The 17,963-nt window shown below is 38.5% G+C and overlaps 1 protein-coding gene across 1 annotated transcript in view; it reads left to right on the top strand.

The window, feature by feature from the left end:
- Positions 1 to 17,963, top strand: part of LOC114667235 (voltage-dependent P/Q-type calcium channel subunit alpha-1A-like) — a 476,759-nt gene that overhangs the window by 348,378 nt on the left and 110,418 nt on the right. The gene's annotated exons all lie outside the window — the stretch shown is intronic.

The raw sequence follows: 17,963 nt of genomic DNA, 5'->3' as shown, positions 1-17,963 counted from the left end.
TTGAAAAACAAACTCTCTCTCTCTCTCTCTCTCTCTCTCTCTCTCTCTGTCTGCTCCTGACGGAGGGGGTGTGAGCTGCCACCTTCAACAGCTTTGTACCAGCGGTGCTTCGCATACTTAAAAGCCAAACAGCCCTATTGATTTGTTTGCTTTTCTCTATCTATGTGACATTCTGTGCTCCTGACGCACACTCCTTTGAAGAGGAAGATATGTTTGCATTCTTTTAATTGTGAGATGGAACTGTCATCTCTGTCTTGTCATGGAGCACAGTTTAAACTTTTGAAAGTGTTTGAATAACGTTCCTGTCTCTCTACAACCTCCTGTGTTTCTGCGCAAATCTGTGACCCAAGCATGACAATATAAAAATAACCATATAAACATGTGGTTTCTACTTCGCGGATTTTCTTATTTCGCGGGTGGCTCTGGAACGCAACCCCCGCGATGGAGGAGGGATTACTGTATTTATTTAAAAAGTGGCCTTTTTAATTTGAGCTGTGGACCCGCTACACCACACTGTCCAGTCATTGTACAAGAAAAAAAACCTGTGTGCGAAATCGTGGATAAAGCCTTGTGGATATGGTTTCTTCAGGAACGTCGAAGAGGTGTACAGTACACACCTTAGAAATATTTTTCTACTTGAAAATAGGTATGGGTCGGATTAACCGGCCAAAACGGCAACAGGCCACGGGTCCAGTCCCGAGGTGGCCAGTTAAGAGGGATTGTACTGTATTTTATACTAGTAATTGTGGTGTACACATCAGAAAGTGAGAAGGAAGTTCCCATCAGTTTAACAGGGATTGAAAAGCACTTCCACCTTCTTGATAAATGTTGAGCCTAGAAAATGTCAGAAAGATGCAAACCGTGAAGATCACTTCACTTACTTAAAGAATAATAGGGCCCCCCCCCCCCCCCCACTTAGGGGCAATGGGGGTCATGTAAATAACATTATTTTAATTTGAAAATTAAAAAGTTAAGTAATTTAAATTTACAGTTCACTTCAAATCATTTTGTATGAATAATACTTCCATTCATAAGTCTACAATGTGTTAAACTATAGCAAATATAGTACAGTTAAAATATAAGACAAGCTAAACTGTAGATATCAATAATTATGTACTTAGAAATATAAAAATATATTTACCCAAATGTTTTTAATACTAATTAGATCACATTTAATTGCTGTATGCATATGCTGTATATAATTTTCATATATCGTACATCTTAAAAATAGTGGAGAGGGATAAAAAATTCCAGTTGGCATGGACTAAAACATCTTTTAAATAATTTGTGCATTTGGGGCTCCTAAAGTAAAGGTGCAGTCTCGGTCTCGTACAGTGTTTTTTCTTTTCATTTTCTATCCTGTCTTGATAGCTTTAAGAAGGTGTTTATCAGGAGATCACAATTAAAGTTCTGAAACTAGTAGGAATTAATATCTTCCGTAATGTAAAGAGAGACACTCATCCTTTTATTAAGGTGATTGTGTCAACATCAGTATTAACCACATTGTTTATTTTGCAGTAAGTTAGAGAATTTTCTAATTTTACCATCCATATTAAAGTAAGACAAGCGACAGTCACATTAATGTCTTCTCAGAATGCTACTGCCTGATCCATGAAGTCAATGAACACTTGGTTTTGAGACCAAGCACCTTGCATGTTAACTCAAGCAATTCTTTGCTAAGGAAACAAACAAGAATGATGTTAGGAAGGATGCCATCTTGTATTTACATTTCTGTTATGAACAGATTAGTGTAATGCCAGATTACAGGGTCAATTAAAATTTATTTTCCTTAGCATCATCTTGACCACAAACACTCTCTTATCAGCTGCCCTGAATTGGATTTAGGGGTTTGAGAATGTTAGTTTACTTTCCTTACTGTCATTTTAAATGTGACACAATAGGACACTGCATCCTTTATTATAGTCCCTAGACACTAAAGCAGAAGAAATGTCCTACTTTCACTTGTCTGTATAACCAACTATGGATTACTACACGGTTTGCTGTAATTAGAATTCAGGGCACAGATGTTTTCCCTGAGGATGTTTAAAAATACAACAGTTAATACTTTCAAATAGATGTCATTTGCTTGATGTTTTACAACTGTTTCCAGCATCTTCAACTAGCAGTGCAACTGGAGAAAGTTATACAGCCATGTTTTAGTTCATTTCTTAAGAAAAAATAATTTGCACATTAAACTAAACTCATTTTTTCAGAAAGCCCATTTTTTCATACATTAAATATGTGCATGAAGGAAGAAGCAGGAGACGTCTTTGAAGCACCCCATGTAAGTGAATAGTCATTCTACTGTTCTTAATCTTGGGACCAGGGGCGGACTGGCTATTGGGGCATTTGGGCAATGCCCGGTGGGCTGCGAACTCTGGTCTGGTCATGGACCGGCCGTTTCATGAAATACATTTTCTGTACTGGTTACTGTTTGACATTAAAATTAATTTTCTAAACTACTAAACATTATCTGTCAGGTACTGCGATTTCTATAGTCCTATATAATAATACTGACTTACGTCATCAAGTTCTTTTAGTTGTCAGTACACAACGTTGCAGCGAAAAATTTTGTCAAAACTGCCTTTTGCCGATTTCTGTTTCGATACTGCTATATTTTGTTTAGCCTATACTTTATTGCAATTTATTTTATGTCATCTAGTATTTATATTCAGCAATAAATTTGGTGAAAAATTTGGTCAAAACTGCCTTTTGCCGATTTCTGTTTCGATACCGCTACATTTCATTTAGCATATACTTTATTGCAATTTATTTTATGTAATCTAGTATTTAAATTCAGCGAAAAATTTTGTCAAAACTGCCTTTTGCCGATTTCTGTTTCGATACCGCTACATTTCATTTAGCATATACTTTATTGCAATTTATTTTATGTAATCTAGTATTTAAATTCAGCGAAAAATTTGGTCAAAACTGCCTTTTGCTGATTCTGTTTTGATACTGCTACATTTTGTTTAGCCTACAGGCCTCCCAGCGTTTCTCAACCTTTAAGTATCTGCGACCCAAGTTTTCATAACAGTTTTAATCGCGCCCCCCTAATGTTTTTTTTAAACCCTAATAAAATTTATTCCTATATTTTTTGCTACCGATACACCGCTGCAAGTTTAAAATTTCCCTACGAATAGCAAAATTACGCCACATATGGCAACATTCGCGCCCCCTTTTTTGTTACTTCACAGTTTGAGAACCCCCAGCATATACTTTATTGCAATTTATTTTATCTCATCTAGTATTTAAATTCTTCGGTACTAATAATTAGTTTAGATTATGTATTATGCATTTTATTGTTCTCTGGTCGTCAACGTGAGCGATAATTAGTGGTTTTCAGCTGATTGCTAGTATGATGAAATAAAGTTATAAAGCACAGGATAGGAATTTTTCATATTAGGACGGAACATTTATAGTTTATCGTTGTTAATGGAACATTTTGATCGTGTGAGGTTTTCATTATAACCTCAGTTATCATTTATTCCATTGTAAATGAGCAGTTGGATTATTGAGTAGAGTTCATATCATAGGGTCATAGCAAATAGCAAGCTGCGTACTCATCACAAATGTTAAGAAAATTACAATGAATAACGGGCCGAGTGGGTCGACCTCGTCACCTCATTTGTTGAAGGATGCCCGGGCCGGTTTTGAGACTCACTCCGCTCCTGATTGGGACTGAAGTTACAGCCTTTTCTAGGTTGCTGCATGTGCTTCTAACGTTTTAATGGGAAACTAATCAGAAATATCCACCACCTTTAAAGAATATTGTAGATATTACCAACAAGTCATAGATCTCAGAATTATCTACTGAAAATGAAAACAAACATATCATAATACTTAATAGTGACTAGAAAAATGTTGTGAAAATATTGGTAATATTAGTTTATGTATGGCATAGCGTACCTATAACTACTTGGTTAAAATAATCCTGAAGGTTGTGTCATTTGCTGCAGTCTGACTGTCTCTTCCCACCGGAACTGTTAAAAACATGTTGATATTACTTGAAAATGAATGAACAGTTCAATTCTGCGCTTTTAAGTTAATTTTGAACCGATTTTAAATAGCAGTATATTGGCAGTAAGAGCTGATAGGAAGCACAGTAACCATCAGTACATTAAAAATTATCCTTCTAAAAACAATGTGCTTGGATGTCCAATAATTATTACTAAACTTCTACACAAAGCACCAGTCAGCCACCATCTTTAGCATCTTAGTTACTTCTGATGAACTGCTTTGAGAATAGTGTTATGTTTACTGAGCTGTGAAGGCTTTAACACATTTATCAAAAAGTTACACTTCATTTGAGGTCACTTATTATATTTTTTTCACTAAACCTGATTAACTGTATGAGCAGTCATGTGTTTCTCTAGATGGAAATTCCTTTCAGTAATAGATGAGCCAGTCTCTTTTACTTGTGCTTCTTCAATCAGTAAATCAATTACATCCAAAGAAAATTATTTGGTTGATATATTATTATATCTGCACTAGTACACAAACTCCGCTATTTGTTTCTCCCATTCTGTATGCATAAGACAATGCTTTATGACTAGTAGTTACACATAAATGAATTTTAGTCTAAATACCATTACTCAAAATTTGAACCTTCATCATTTCTTTAAAAATGTATTTATTTATCTACTAGCAGTCCTCTGCACCCTCACCCGCATAGTAGTGAAACAGGGCAAACTTTAAAAATCAATAAAAAAAAAATAAAAAATGTAATCATTTGTATTGAGAAGAATTTATATTGATAGCTTTCGTATCTGAGGGCCTCTTGATGTACAATATTTTTGGTTTTGCTATCGGGGGCGAGAATGTAGTTGTGATCTCTTTGCCAAAAATGTACAAAGTTGGCAAGATATCTCTGGCCAAGTGGGGGGCGCTCGAACGTGAAACGTTGCCACTGTATCTGATCATGTTCAGCTCTGACGGGACAGCGTGCCCCAAGTGGGGAGAAGAGCATGTGGCCATGATATCCCTGCCAGTGAGCAACTAAAACACACGGAGCTCTGATCTCTCTCTCAAAAATATCAAACGTTAGTCTTTAACAATCTCTAAATGATAATGTCTGCTGAACAAAGAGGTATCACTAGCTAAACGGTGGCAAGGTACGCTTGAACACGTGACGAGAGGTAGAGCGACTCGAACAGAGGCTGGCACGTGATTGGGGGGTCCCGCCCATTTCCCTACTCCGGAGGTTTCTGCCTCCCCCTCCCCTCGGCCCTCAGCCTCTCTCTCTCTCTCTCTCGGATTTGCACAAATAAATCGGCACCACAAGCAAACTATGATACTTAGCGCAATGAGAGAAATCACAAAATCCACCGGAATGTTCAAGCAAATTATAGAAAAATGCCCGATCTAAATCCATTAAGTAGTTCTCTCGTGAAAAACAGACAGACAGACATTGGATTTTATATTTATGGAGATTCGTATATAGAGGTTCATCTGCATTATTGCATATTATACTGCCACCTGTTGCCTTCTGTGTTGACAAAAATTATGTAATATTGTCACGAATAAACGTTTGGATTTAAAAAGCAGCCATACAAAGTGGATTAATTTATTTATTGTATTACATCTGCATGAGTGTATGGTAGGTTCATAAGCAATTTAAAATTAGCTTGGTGTGGTATGCATGCCATCCAGGATTGGTTTTCATATTTTGCCATATGTTGTCCTGATAAGCTGCAGCCTCCAGTGACCCAGAACCAGAAAAAGTGGGTTTGAAAATGGATGGATGTCTATTACAAATACTGTATTAAAAATAATACACACAAATACTGTGTAGACTCTCAAAAAAAGTAGGATCAGAGATGAGCATAATCAGTTATGCAAATGATTAGGTTGGCATGTTCATTACGCTAATAACTTCTTTCGGTATATCAAGTTCACTATAAATTGGCAGCAACAGACAGATTTAGATTTTGAAATGTCACTTCAGCACACCAACAATGCATCAATAATGCTTTAGTCACTTGTGCAAACAACAAAATAAGTCCTTGAAGGGCCAGAGTGTGGGTTTTCATGCTGTTGGATGATTATTACTACAAGTTTTGACTATATGGATATGCCAGGTGAACATAAGGCTCGACCAGGCTCTCATATTAATCTTAAACAATCTGTAAAGCTCAGAGTAACTAAGTGCCAGGGAAAGATTGGAATGCCATGTCACAGTTACCTGCATCAACTCTTACCACCATCTGTAGAATTGCAATGTCATGCATTGAGTGCAATATAATGTTTCAGATCATGTTCACATCATTTTAACACCAGCAATTGAATAGCTCAGTATCCAAGGTTGCATCTGGACTTGTTTTAGGATTACTGTGGATTGGCTTAATGTTATGTTCGCCTGTGTGTCCCTCTTCTCCCTTGGGGCAAAGTAGTTAGGGAATATGCAAACCAGCTGACAGATATCTTTACAGACATCTTCAACATTTTCCTGAGGCAGTCAACCCCAAATGCTTCAAAGCCTCTACCATTATACCCGTACCAAAGAAGATCCCTGTCTCTGGCCTCGATGACTATCATCCTATAGCACTCGCATCTGTCATTATGAAGTGCTTTGAGAGGCTAGTCTTGGGCCAATTGAAAACCAGACATACCATATCACATACTGTATCCCTTTCCTGTTTGCCTGTTACTGGAACTGTTTTACTGAAGTCGTCATATCATCTACATTTCATCTGGCCCTGTCTCATCTAGGAAAAAGAGACACTTATGCTAGAATGATTTTCATTGACTTCATTTCAGCTTTCAACATCATCATCCCTTAGAAACTCATAGGGATGTCGAGTCCACTAGGCTACAAAACTTCCCTATGGAACTGAATCCTGGATCTCCTGACAGAGAAATCCCAGACAATCTGCTTTGAAAACGCCATCTCTAATACCATCACACTGAGTGCTGCTGCCTCCCAGGGTTGTGTACTCCTCACACTTCTGTTCACTGTGCTGAGTCACAATGGTATGGCTACGTACAGCTCTAACATCATCATTACGTTTGTGAATGACACAACGGTGGTACGTCTTCTCCGCAATGGGAATGAGTCGGCTAACAGAATGGAGATACAATGATTGGCAGCATGGTTCAAGAACAATCTGTCTCTTAATGTGAACAAGACAAAAGAGATGATTGTTAAAATCAGGATGGCCCATGTTGTCTGCACCCCGCTGCAGATCGAGGACTTTGCAATTGGTTAAGAGCACCAAATTTCTTGGTGTGCACCTGGTAGCTGACCTTTCTTGTTCAATCAACACCTCCTCCATAGCCAAGAAGGTGCAGCAGCAACTCATCAGCTGAAGAAGGCAAACCTACCTCTTCCCTTTCTCACCATATTCTACAGGGGCACCACTGAGAGCATTCTGACCAGCTGCATCACTGTCTGGTTTTGGAACTGCAGTGTCTCTGAACATACAGTAAGGTGCTATAATGGATAATGCGCTCAGCAGAAAAGATCATTGGGACCTCTCTGCCCTCCATTAAATAAGTCTTTATAAAGTATTGCATCCACAAAAGCCTATAGCATTGTGAAGGGACGGTGCTGTAGCCATGAAGTACTTCCAGGTCAGAACCTCCAGATGACAGGGGAGTCTTGCTCAGCAGCACCCAAGGACCCCAACAGCGATGCTTGTTGAAACTACAAATTCCATGCATCCCTGTGGATGTTCAAATGGGAGCTCCACCAGAAAGATGTTACCACCCAGAATAGCGGGGGAACACGTTTCTTATGACGGCTTCCCAGCTGGGTAGGGGGTGCAACAACCATCCCGGCCAAAACACCCATCCAACCCTGCCTTCTATGGAGATACGTATAAAAGGGTGATCAAACCATTTAAACCTGAATTTACTGTGGCGTTTACATTATAACTGGCCAAGAATTAGTTCTCATGTACTAAATTATGTGAATTTCAAATTTCTAGCATTTGTGATTAGTAGTATATATTTCTTGTTTTAGAACTAGGACAGTATAATTGCCAAAAACACAAAATCAGGTATAGTTTAATCATTGAATTTCTATCGTGCCTTTTGAAATTTATTCTTATTTAGTCACCATGTTCTAGGACCAGAAACATTTACATGCCACAGTCAAGAGATGGGCTGCAAAATTCCATTGTGGTAAAACATTTCCTAAAGATGACATAAGGCCTGTAATGGAGAACTGAAGCGTGATGGTATGTGAGATAGCAAACACTATATAGTTTAGTTACGGGTCAGTTGAATCCATTCTACCTCAACATTTAAACACGAGCAAGTGTCTATACACATTGATGTCCAGAATGTTGACTCTTGAAATGAAGCATCACTGCATCCAATGTTCCAAGGAGAATCTTGAGTAAATTCATTCTGACTAGTGGAAATATAATAAATGTTTCCTAATTGAGAAGTGAAACTTGGATACATCACCAAACAACTTTTGAAACAGTAGATGAATGATTATTCTCCAACAATAAGAAAAGTCAAATGTTCACTGAAGTGCTGGTACGATAATTTGCACATTTATTTATATTGAAGGTATAGTATTGTCCACATAACTGGTCAGTATTTGGCTGTGAGTTGTACTCCCCTTCTGATTCATGATTTTGGCCCTGCTCTCAATAAGTTCGAAAGGCTTGTCTTTGAAACTGTGGATTTGAAGACTTGCCATGCTGTCGTCTCTTCTCCTTAGAAATGACTACCTGTTGCCCAGTCAGAAGGACTACATCCATGGGATGCACTATGCCAATGAGATACCATGTCGGCTGCAAAAGAGTGGTTGCACAAGAAGAAAATACATTTTGTTTAGCGTGGAAATGTTTTGTGAACTGCATACTAAGTATATTAGTGTTATAGATTAAAGGCAATTTCGGATTTTGTTTTTGAACATACTTCTCATGGCATTACACCTTAATTTTAAGAAAAAATTATTTCATTCATGAGTTCTGTTTTCCATTGTTGTGACATACACTTGCTCTGCCATTTTCAAATCTTTGAAACCTTTTGCACTCTTCTAGAACTAGGTACCTTCTTCTGTGAATCTAGAAGAGCTTGTCAAAGTCTATCCCCCCAAAACTTGGTTATTGTATGATTTATTGATATTGTAGTTAAAAAGCAGAGAAAAAACAAACCCATCATGACTTTACAGCATGGAACATGGACTATAAGCAGGCTACTAGTAAGACACGTCTATACTGTATGTGCTAGAAGGTCTAGTAAGTGTGATTGTTTTAGCATTTTGGTATGAAGTGGGGTGTTCATTTTATGTACATATTGCTTTTATTTTTACCTTTGTGTGTGTCTGTATGTGATGCTATCATTCCAAACTATAGAAAAGTAACTGTATCTTCCTCAACAACATAAGCATTTATTTTGTTCAGCTGGACAAGTTGCTCATTTTTAGGTACCCGGCTCGGTTCTACAGTGTGAAGCAGTAGATTTGAGTCTAGGAAGTGATTGTGCCAAGGACATGGTACATGCCATACATACAGTACGGACGATATAAATATCTTAACATGCATATAATTTTTTATATTGTGTATCGTTTCCATTTGAAATGTATTTATAAGTGTAAAAAATATTTTCTGAGCATTTAGAGCTTTTAGGAATAGTGAGGCATGGTGGTAGAATGATTAATGTTCTTGCTCACAGCTCCTGAGAGCTTGATCAGGGTATTGGGGATTGAAAATGAATTGCATGCTATTCAGGCTTTCAAGTAAGAATTTCACTGTACAATAATCTGAACTTGACTTGACTTTTACTCCCAATCCAGTTACTTTCTATGTATAGTTTGCATTTTCTTCTCATGCATGCCTGGGTTTTTTGTGGGTTTTCAGGTTTTCCTCCCACATTCCAGGCTACATTAATAGGCAATTCTAAATTGGCACATTGTAATTAAGAGTAGCATGTGCACAAGATGTGCCCTCAAATAGACTGTCATCCTGCTAAGGGTTGGTTTGTCTTTTACATGATTCTACTAGGATAGCTTCTGACCCTCTGTGATCCTGTAATGAGCTGAGTAGAACTGGAAATTGAGCAGATGGATGAATATTTAAGAGGAATGTTTTATTTGTGACTCAAATGTAGAATTTCTGCCCCTGATGAAGAGTATGTTGGTTCATAAAAAATGAAATGGATATAGCCAGTGAGTACACTGAAGGTGCTAACCTGTCAGTGAATATTCTACATAGCTAATCTGGTAGAAATCCAGCATAGCAGCACCAATCTGTGTTATGATAATGCACATTACTGTTAGCAGATGTATGTTTGTAAATGATGAACCTCCATTTTTTTAACTCAAAATTTATAAATAGACCACTATGAAATTAGTAAATAAATTGTTGCAACTGATATAGAAATAAAATGTGTTGTCCAATGCCAAATTGAAACACTACATCATTAATAAGGATAATTTAAGCACAAATATTTTTTGCAATGTAATTTATGGTCCGCTTCTTTTCAGTTTGTGGATATTTGATTGTTTCTTGCCTCAGTGTTTCCTTACAGCTTCTTTTTATGTGGACTTTGGACAAGCTGCATGAATCTTTTAGGAAGTGCATGATCCTACTGTGCAATCCCCCTGTCCTTCCCCCCCGTTCCCAATCCCCCCCCCCCCCCCCCTGCTTTCTGGGTTTGGGTGCTCATGCATGTTTATTGGAGTCAGCAATGTTACGCTCCTCCCTCTAACACACGACAGTGTATTCATATTTTTTGGAGCTGGTTGAAGAAAGGTCAAAAAAGCTGCACTTATATTTTCAGTAAATTACACCGAAATATGTATAATTTGATACATTATTCACACCAGAATACCCAGTGAAACGAATTGTGCAACAGAGGTCATACAAACAATTACATTCTTAAACGTGTTCATTGAAAATTAAATGCAAAAATACAATAATGCCGCCACAAAAGAACTCCTAGTCCTTTGTTCTAATTTAAACACAGTTGCCTGCCATCTTCTGCAGGCGTGGGATGACCCACACAAAACCTGCTTGTTCTACTTTCTCTTCCATCTTTTTCTTCTATTACACCATAAATTACCAGTAGCCCTACCTTCCTGTGTATATTTTTTCTAACACACAGTTTAAGGAGCTAATTTAAACAGCTGTGAAGATTACTGTCCTCTTATGAAGTACTCTGTAGATGTAATCTTCACAGCAACCTCTCTACCCACAATGCCAGGCTATACCAGACCTCATCTGCAGTTTTGCCGGAAGCGGCCTAATGGTTTATTGCAAACTTGCCAGTATACATCAGCCATCGAACATTGTCATCTTGCTGCAAATACGGTCTGAAATTCAGATATCTTCCTGATCATTTTTGCCCTTGGGCAACAAGCTCCTTTCATGGGTTAGATCAGCGTTTCTCAACCTTTAAGTATTTGCGACCCGAGTTTCCATAACAGTTTTAATCGCGCCCCCCTAAGGTGTTTTTGAAAGGAGCCCACTGATACCAGTTTGTTCTTTTTTAATTAATGATATATCATAGATGCATATTTTATTATACCTACTTAACTTTTATCGGCATTTATCTAACTCTATATTTATTTTTCTAGTATCAGAATGTAGTTTAAGTTAATTTGTTTTGGTTTCAATAGATGTAGTTTTCATATTTTCGATTCTTGTTTTCTTTTTTTCACATCTTCGCGCCGCCCTTTATGTTACTTCGTAGCCCCCTAGGAGGACCTGCCCCACAGATTGAGAACCACTGGGTTAGATGTTTTCAGTGTTTCCAACACTCTCCAGAGGCATAAGTGAGGCACTTAGATCAGCACCCTTAAAATAATAGCCCTTATAATAAAACCTTATACTGTATCTGTAGCAAAAGCAGGGAGCAGATTGAGGAGACACTAGAGAGGTGGAGATCTGCTCTACAGAGGAGAGGAATGATGGTCAGTAGGAACAAGACAGAATACATGTGTGTGAATGAGAGGGAGGTCAGTGGAATGGTGAGGATGAGGGAGTAGAGTTGGCGAAGGTGGATAAGTTTAAATACTTGGGATCAACAGTACAGAGTAATGGAGATTGTAGAAGAGAAGTGAAGAAGAGAGTGCAGGCAGGGTGGAGTGGGTGGAGAAGAGCGTCAGGAGTGATTTGTGACAGACGGTAGTGAGACCAGCTATGTTATATGGGTTGGAGATGGTGGCACAGGAGACAGAGCTGGAGGAGGCAGAGTTAAAGATGCTAAGATTTGCATTGGGTGTGATGAGGATGGACAGGATTAGAAATGAGGACATTAGAGGGTCAGCTCAAGTTTGGAGACAAAGTCAAAGAGGTGAGATTACGTTGGTTTGGACATGTGCAGATGAGAAATGCTGGGTATATTGAGAGAAGGGTGCTAAGGATAGAGCTGCCAGGGAAGAGGAGAAGAGGAAGACCTAAGAGGAGGTTTATGGATGTGGTGAGAGAGGACGTGCAGGTGATGGGTGTAACAGAACAGGATGCAGAGGACAGAAAGATATGGAAGAAGATGATCCGCTGTGGCAACCCCTAACGGGAGCAGCCGAAAGAAGATGAAGAATAAAACATTATACTTTTGTATATTTAGGATTTCCACATCTCTCCAGCTTCTTCAGAACAATATTCTAAAATAATAGTTTCTAAAAAGCTTCTAAAATAATGTTTCCTACCAGTCTATACGTTTAAATGCGCATACATAACCTGAGCTAAGGAAAGTAATTCAGTTAAAGCAGAAACCTGGTTTGTAAAAAATTTTAACAAAACTGTAGTCGTTTTCTGGAGTTCTCCTGTGTCAAAATGCTCCGACATCATTACACTATTCAAAGAACAGTTAAACTCATCATTGGCCACCATGAGTCTGAAATGACAAGCCTGAGCTAATTTTCTTGTGTTTTATAAATAAATTTAGTCATCCATGTGCTATGAAGCAAATAACATCAATGCCCGTTTTACATCTGTAACCTGAGCTCCTGATAATTTGCAGTGTGAACACTGGCCACTGCATCACCCGATTACACTGTTGCAGCAGATCTACAGAAAGCTGGATCAAAACTAACCTTTCACTTTAATAAGATGTTTCTTTACTGGATTGCACACAGCGCATTCTTTTCTGCTTGGTTGTGTGACTGAGCCCTGCAAATCACAACCCATGTATTTTTACTTCAGTAAAACAAGGATTGAGTTAGGTTACTTATTAAATGATTGGACTATGTAATGCACTTTCATTTTAACACATTACTGCTGCTGGGCTTAGCACTGCTTGTTCAGTTCATCAACTGAAATATTGAGACAAATTATTTCATCTAGGGGAACGAATAATGCAATTGCTCAAGTATTTGCCTGAGGAAATTTATGTTGTGGATGCTCCTACCTGTGACTGCTAAAAGCATCTGTAAAGCTAAGCAGGCGAAATGTAACTCAGTTAAGAGTTTATGTGGCCACATTACTGGATTATTCGCAGATAAACTTACCCGTGTTAACCTGCTTTTTCAGAGACCAATAACCTGGTTTCTCTAACCATAATAAAGGTTTACATGGCATTTTAGAAACTGAGTTTCTGTGAATAACAGGACATGTAAACACACTCAATATAGTTCTGTATCTCACTTGGGCTTTCCTGGTGAGGAGTGAACAGGGAATCTTATGGCTTCACAGTCCAATGTCTCAGTCAAAGGGAACACATTTTTCCCATAGTGCTCTAGTAGTTTCCCATAGTGCTCTAGTACAGGGGTCACCAACTCATTCTAACCCTTTTCTTAATGAGTGACCTGTTTTTGCTGCTAATTAACTTGTTTTGAATTAATTTTCATTGACTTGCTCTTGAAGACTCGGACCCCTTAATTGTTTCTGTTTCCTTAATTAGCAGCCAAACAATAATGAGATACAAAATGAGCCAAAACAACTGGTGGTGTCCATCATACAATATCTGAAAATAAAGAAAGATGAAGGTCTCAGAAATGTCGATCTGCTCAGGTCCCCAAAACATTTGAACAGAGCTCTTAGAAACAACAACATTTATTTATGTAGCACATTTTCATACAAATAATGCAGCTTAATGTGCTTTACATGATGAAGAAAGAGAAAAAAGACAAAATAAATAAAAATTAGAATAAGAGAACACTAATTAACATAGAAAAAAAAGTAAGGTCCGATGGATACGGAGGACAGAAAAAACAAAAAAAAAACTCCAGAAGGCTGGAGAAAAAAAATAAAATCTGCGGGGGTTCTGAGGCCACGAGACCACCCAGCCCCCTCTAGGCATTCTACCTAACATAAATCACCTCACTCAGTCCTCATGGTATTCAGGGTTCTCATGGAAGAACTTGATGATGACGGTCATGTGGACTTCTGGCCTTTAATCCATCAATGTAGGGACATCACAGTGCTTTGATCAGGTGGTGGTGGCACAAGTCGCCACCCCAGAAACCCGGAAAAAGAACAGAAGAAAAAGAAGGGGTGAGTATGGAGAATATCAAACAATTTCAGAAATGTCTGCTAATGCACAACAGGAGCAGCAACAAGCCACAGAATTAAAGAACGGGTTTAATTAACGACAAGAATCGGCACCTCATTAAGCAGCTGGTTGGAGTGAAATTGGTTGGAGTTTGAGGCCCTGACTTAGTTGGTCTTCTGTTGACTCCCTCACTTCATTAAGAAATGAAGCAATTCAGAGGAACGATGAAGAAGTTCAGGGGAACAAATCTTAAGAAAGCAATTCAATTCAAATAAATTCACAAGAAGTTAATGTGCAGCACAAACAGGGCACTCATTAGAAAAAGGGTAAGAATGAAAACCTGTAGCCACGGTGGTCCTCCAGGACTGGGGTTGGCATCCCCTGCTCTAGTACTGTAATGAACACCAGGCCAAGGATCTACATATTGAGGGTGATCTGCTGCAGGTTAAGTGACTCATTAATAATCACACAGTGAGTCAATTATAGGGACTGATATTGCAGACATTTGCTTTATCGTATAGCTTTTCACAACCAGGGGGTACAAACTGCCTGCCAATAAGAAAAATAATGTTTGAAAACATTTTAGTATCCTTCGTTCATGGACTATACATAAAAAAATCATACATTGAAAGCATATTGTACCACCGTTCTACGTATAATTACAATATACCATACCATACCATACCATTTTTATTTGTTAAGCGCTTAAAAACACAGCATTACAACTGACCGAAGCACTGTACAGTTAAAACAAGCAAGACTAAAAGCAAAAAAATTTAAAAAAAACAAACATTAAGAGAGAATTAAAACAGAGACACTAAAAAAAACAGGTCAGGGGACCCAATAAAACAGAGAAATAGCAAAAAGCAAGTGGGAATAAGACAGGTTAAGAATTAAAAGCCAATGTGAAGAAGTGAGTTTTTAGGTTTGATTTGAATATTATTGAAATATAGCACACTGAATCTTTTTAAATTTAAGAATTTTCCTGTTCTACAGAAAAACATTTGTGGTAGAATAAAGATGTTAAACGTATTGAAAATTTCACTACTTAATGTTGAGGGATATGATGAATAAGCATAACATAGCAGAAAGTCAAGTCAAGTCTAGTTGGGGAGCATGCACCGGTACAGTACGTTGCTGCACCCACTACATGACAAAACAACTCGGGATCCTGGTTGGAAACCCCCCAGGCAGACACGCGGTCTAGTCCCACCCTTCGGAAATGACCCTCTATCTGCCACAGCCAGGTGTTACGTGGGTGACCCCATGGTCTGGTCCAGCTATTCGGGTCCCCAACAATGAGGATGTTATGAGCCGGATCACCCTCAGGGAAATGCGCCACATGGCCGTAGTACCGTAACTGACACTCCCTCACAATGCAAGTCATATGCCTCATTCGGGACTCCATGAGCAACACAAAGTCAAACCAACGGTACCCAAGGATTTTCCGGAGAGACACAGTACCAAAGGAGTCCAGCCTGGATAGCGTCCATGTCTCACAACAATATAGCAAGACAGGAAGCACCAGGACTCTAAAGACTTGGACCTTTGTCCTTTTGCATAGATATCAGGAGCACCACACACCCCTTTCCAGCGACCTCATGACTCCCCATGCCCTTCCAGTCCGTCTACTGACTTTATAGGAAGAGTCACCAGAGACATGAATGTCACTGCCAAGGTAAGTAAACCTCTCGACAAGTTGAAACTCTCTCCGCAGACAGACACACTGCTGATGGCCGTGCCCAAGAGGTCATTAAACACCTGGATCTTGGTTTTTATCAGGACAATTGCAAGCCCAAACCCTCAGACTCCTCACTCAGTTTCTCGAGCACCCCAATCAGAGCCTCCAATGCAGGTAATGTGCCTCATTCGGGACTCCATGAGCAACTGCTCATTCGACACAAAGTCAAACCAACGGTACCCAAGGATTTTCCGGAGAGACACAGTGCCAAAGGAGTCCAGTCTTCAGCTCAGGTCACTGGATAGCGTCCATATCTCACAACCATATAGCAAGACAGGAAGCACCAGGACTCTAAAGACTTGGACCTTCGTCCTTTTGCAGAGATATTGGGAGCACCACACACCGCTTTGCAGTGACCTCATGAACCCACATATTCTCCCAATTCGAAAATAAAACAAATTCAGCAAAAGCCGAGAGAGGACGTGCAATATCGTTATTTTTTTAAATTGTCTCCTCGAGATAACGGAATAATTTTATCAAGATGTGGAGAAAATGAAAATCTGTTTCCTTGAGATAACGGAATAATTTTATCGTGATCTCGAGAAAACGAAACTTAACCTTTGCTCCTGGCATCAGGCTCGCTCAGATTGCGACGCCTATAAAATCAAATTGCAATTTTTATTCATTACCTCAAAGAGTGTTTTTTGTTGAAAGATATCCAAGCGTACAGTGAAAGACATCAACTCTGAATGCCAATTCGTATTCACAGTCCTTAGACATTCATAGTGAAACACTCTGTAGGAGACAGGAATGAAAAATATAAGTAAGAAGCTAATGGGGTAACATCTGTTATCTTTAGCCATCACTACAGGTGTTTTTGTGAAATTAAAAAAGAGGATCATATTGAGAATATAGGATTTATAAATATAATGGTTAATAGGTATGAAATTTAATGAAAATAAAGCAAATGTTACATTTTTACTATGTTTTCCTATTGTTATGCATTCTTAGTGAATGGCATGATATCTTAAAAAAGTGAAATCTAATCTGCACTACCTATGAAGCAAGAATACATTTTTGTTCCTTTCCATTTCTAAGATATTTTAAAAACATAACTAATTTTTTTTCATTGAGGTAATTAATAACTTCACATATTTCCCACTTGGGGCAGCGTAGTTGTAGAGCATCATCAAGAACCTTTGTCAGCTTTAGTGCTGACTTTGCACCACTGGCCTGGTGTAAGTGCACGCGGGTGGAGGCGAGTTGGCACTCCAATTGACTAGAGTGCCCTGTAAGTTGCGGGTTTTTTTTGTTTGTTTGGTTTTTTTTTTTGGAAAATGGGATGGCATCCTCTTCAGATTGCCACTAAAGATACAGTTAAGCAGCAAAAAAAGCCAAACTTAGTACACCAGCACCAAAAATCATACACAGTCCCATTAAAATATGGCTTTAAATGTCTTCATTTTTTGTGGAAAGAAAGGAGTAGCTTTCTGTGAGTCTCATCATGATTTGCTATGTAATGATGTTGAGATAAAGGACTGTCATATTTTAGATTCTGGAGCGTGACATGTACATGTAAACAAGTCCTGTTCCAACTGGACTTGCCAGCTTCTCTCTCTCTATTTTGCATCTTACATGTGTGACTCCATATTGTGGCGTTGTAGCTTTGCCTGTCTCAAAAATCAGTGCATTTGGTTGTTTAAAAACCTTACGCTACTTACCTGATTGGATGATGATGGTTAGACTTTTTTGTAGCCTTTATCATGTCTTTTCAGTTTCATTTTTCTTTATTTTTTGTATTTATGTATTTAATTATTTTATTTTATTTATTTTATTTATTTATTATTTTTATTCTCTGTTTAGGAGATCTGCCCAGGATGCCCATAGT

Source organism: Erpetoichthys calabaricus, chromosome 17 (genome assembly GCF_900747795.2).
Source record: "Erpetoichthys calabaricus chromosome 17, fErpCal1.3, whole genome shotgun sequence".
Taxonomy (NCBI): Eukaryota; Metazoa; Chordata; class Cladistia; order Polypteriformes; family Polypteridae; genus Erpetoichthys; species Erpetoichthys calabaricus.
This window is presented reverse-complemented; position numbering and strand designations above follow the sequence as displayed.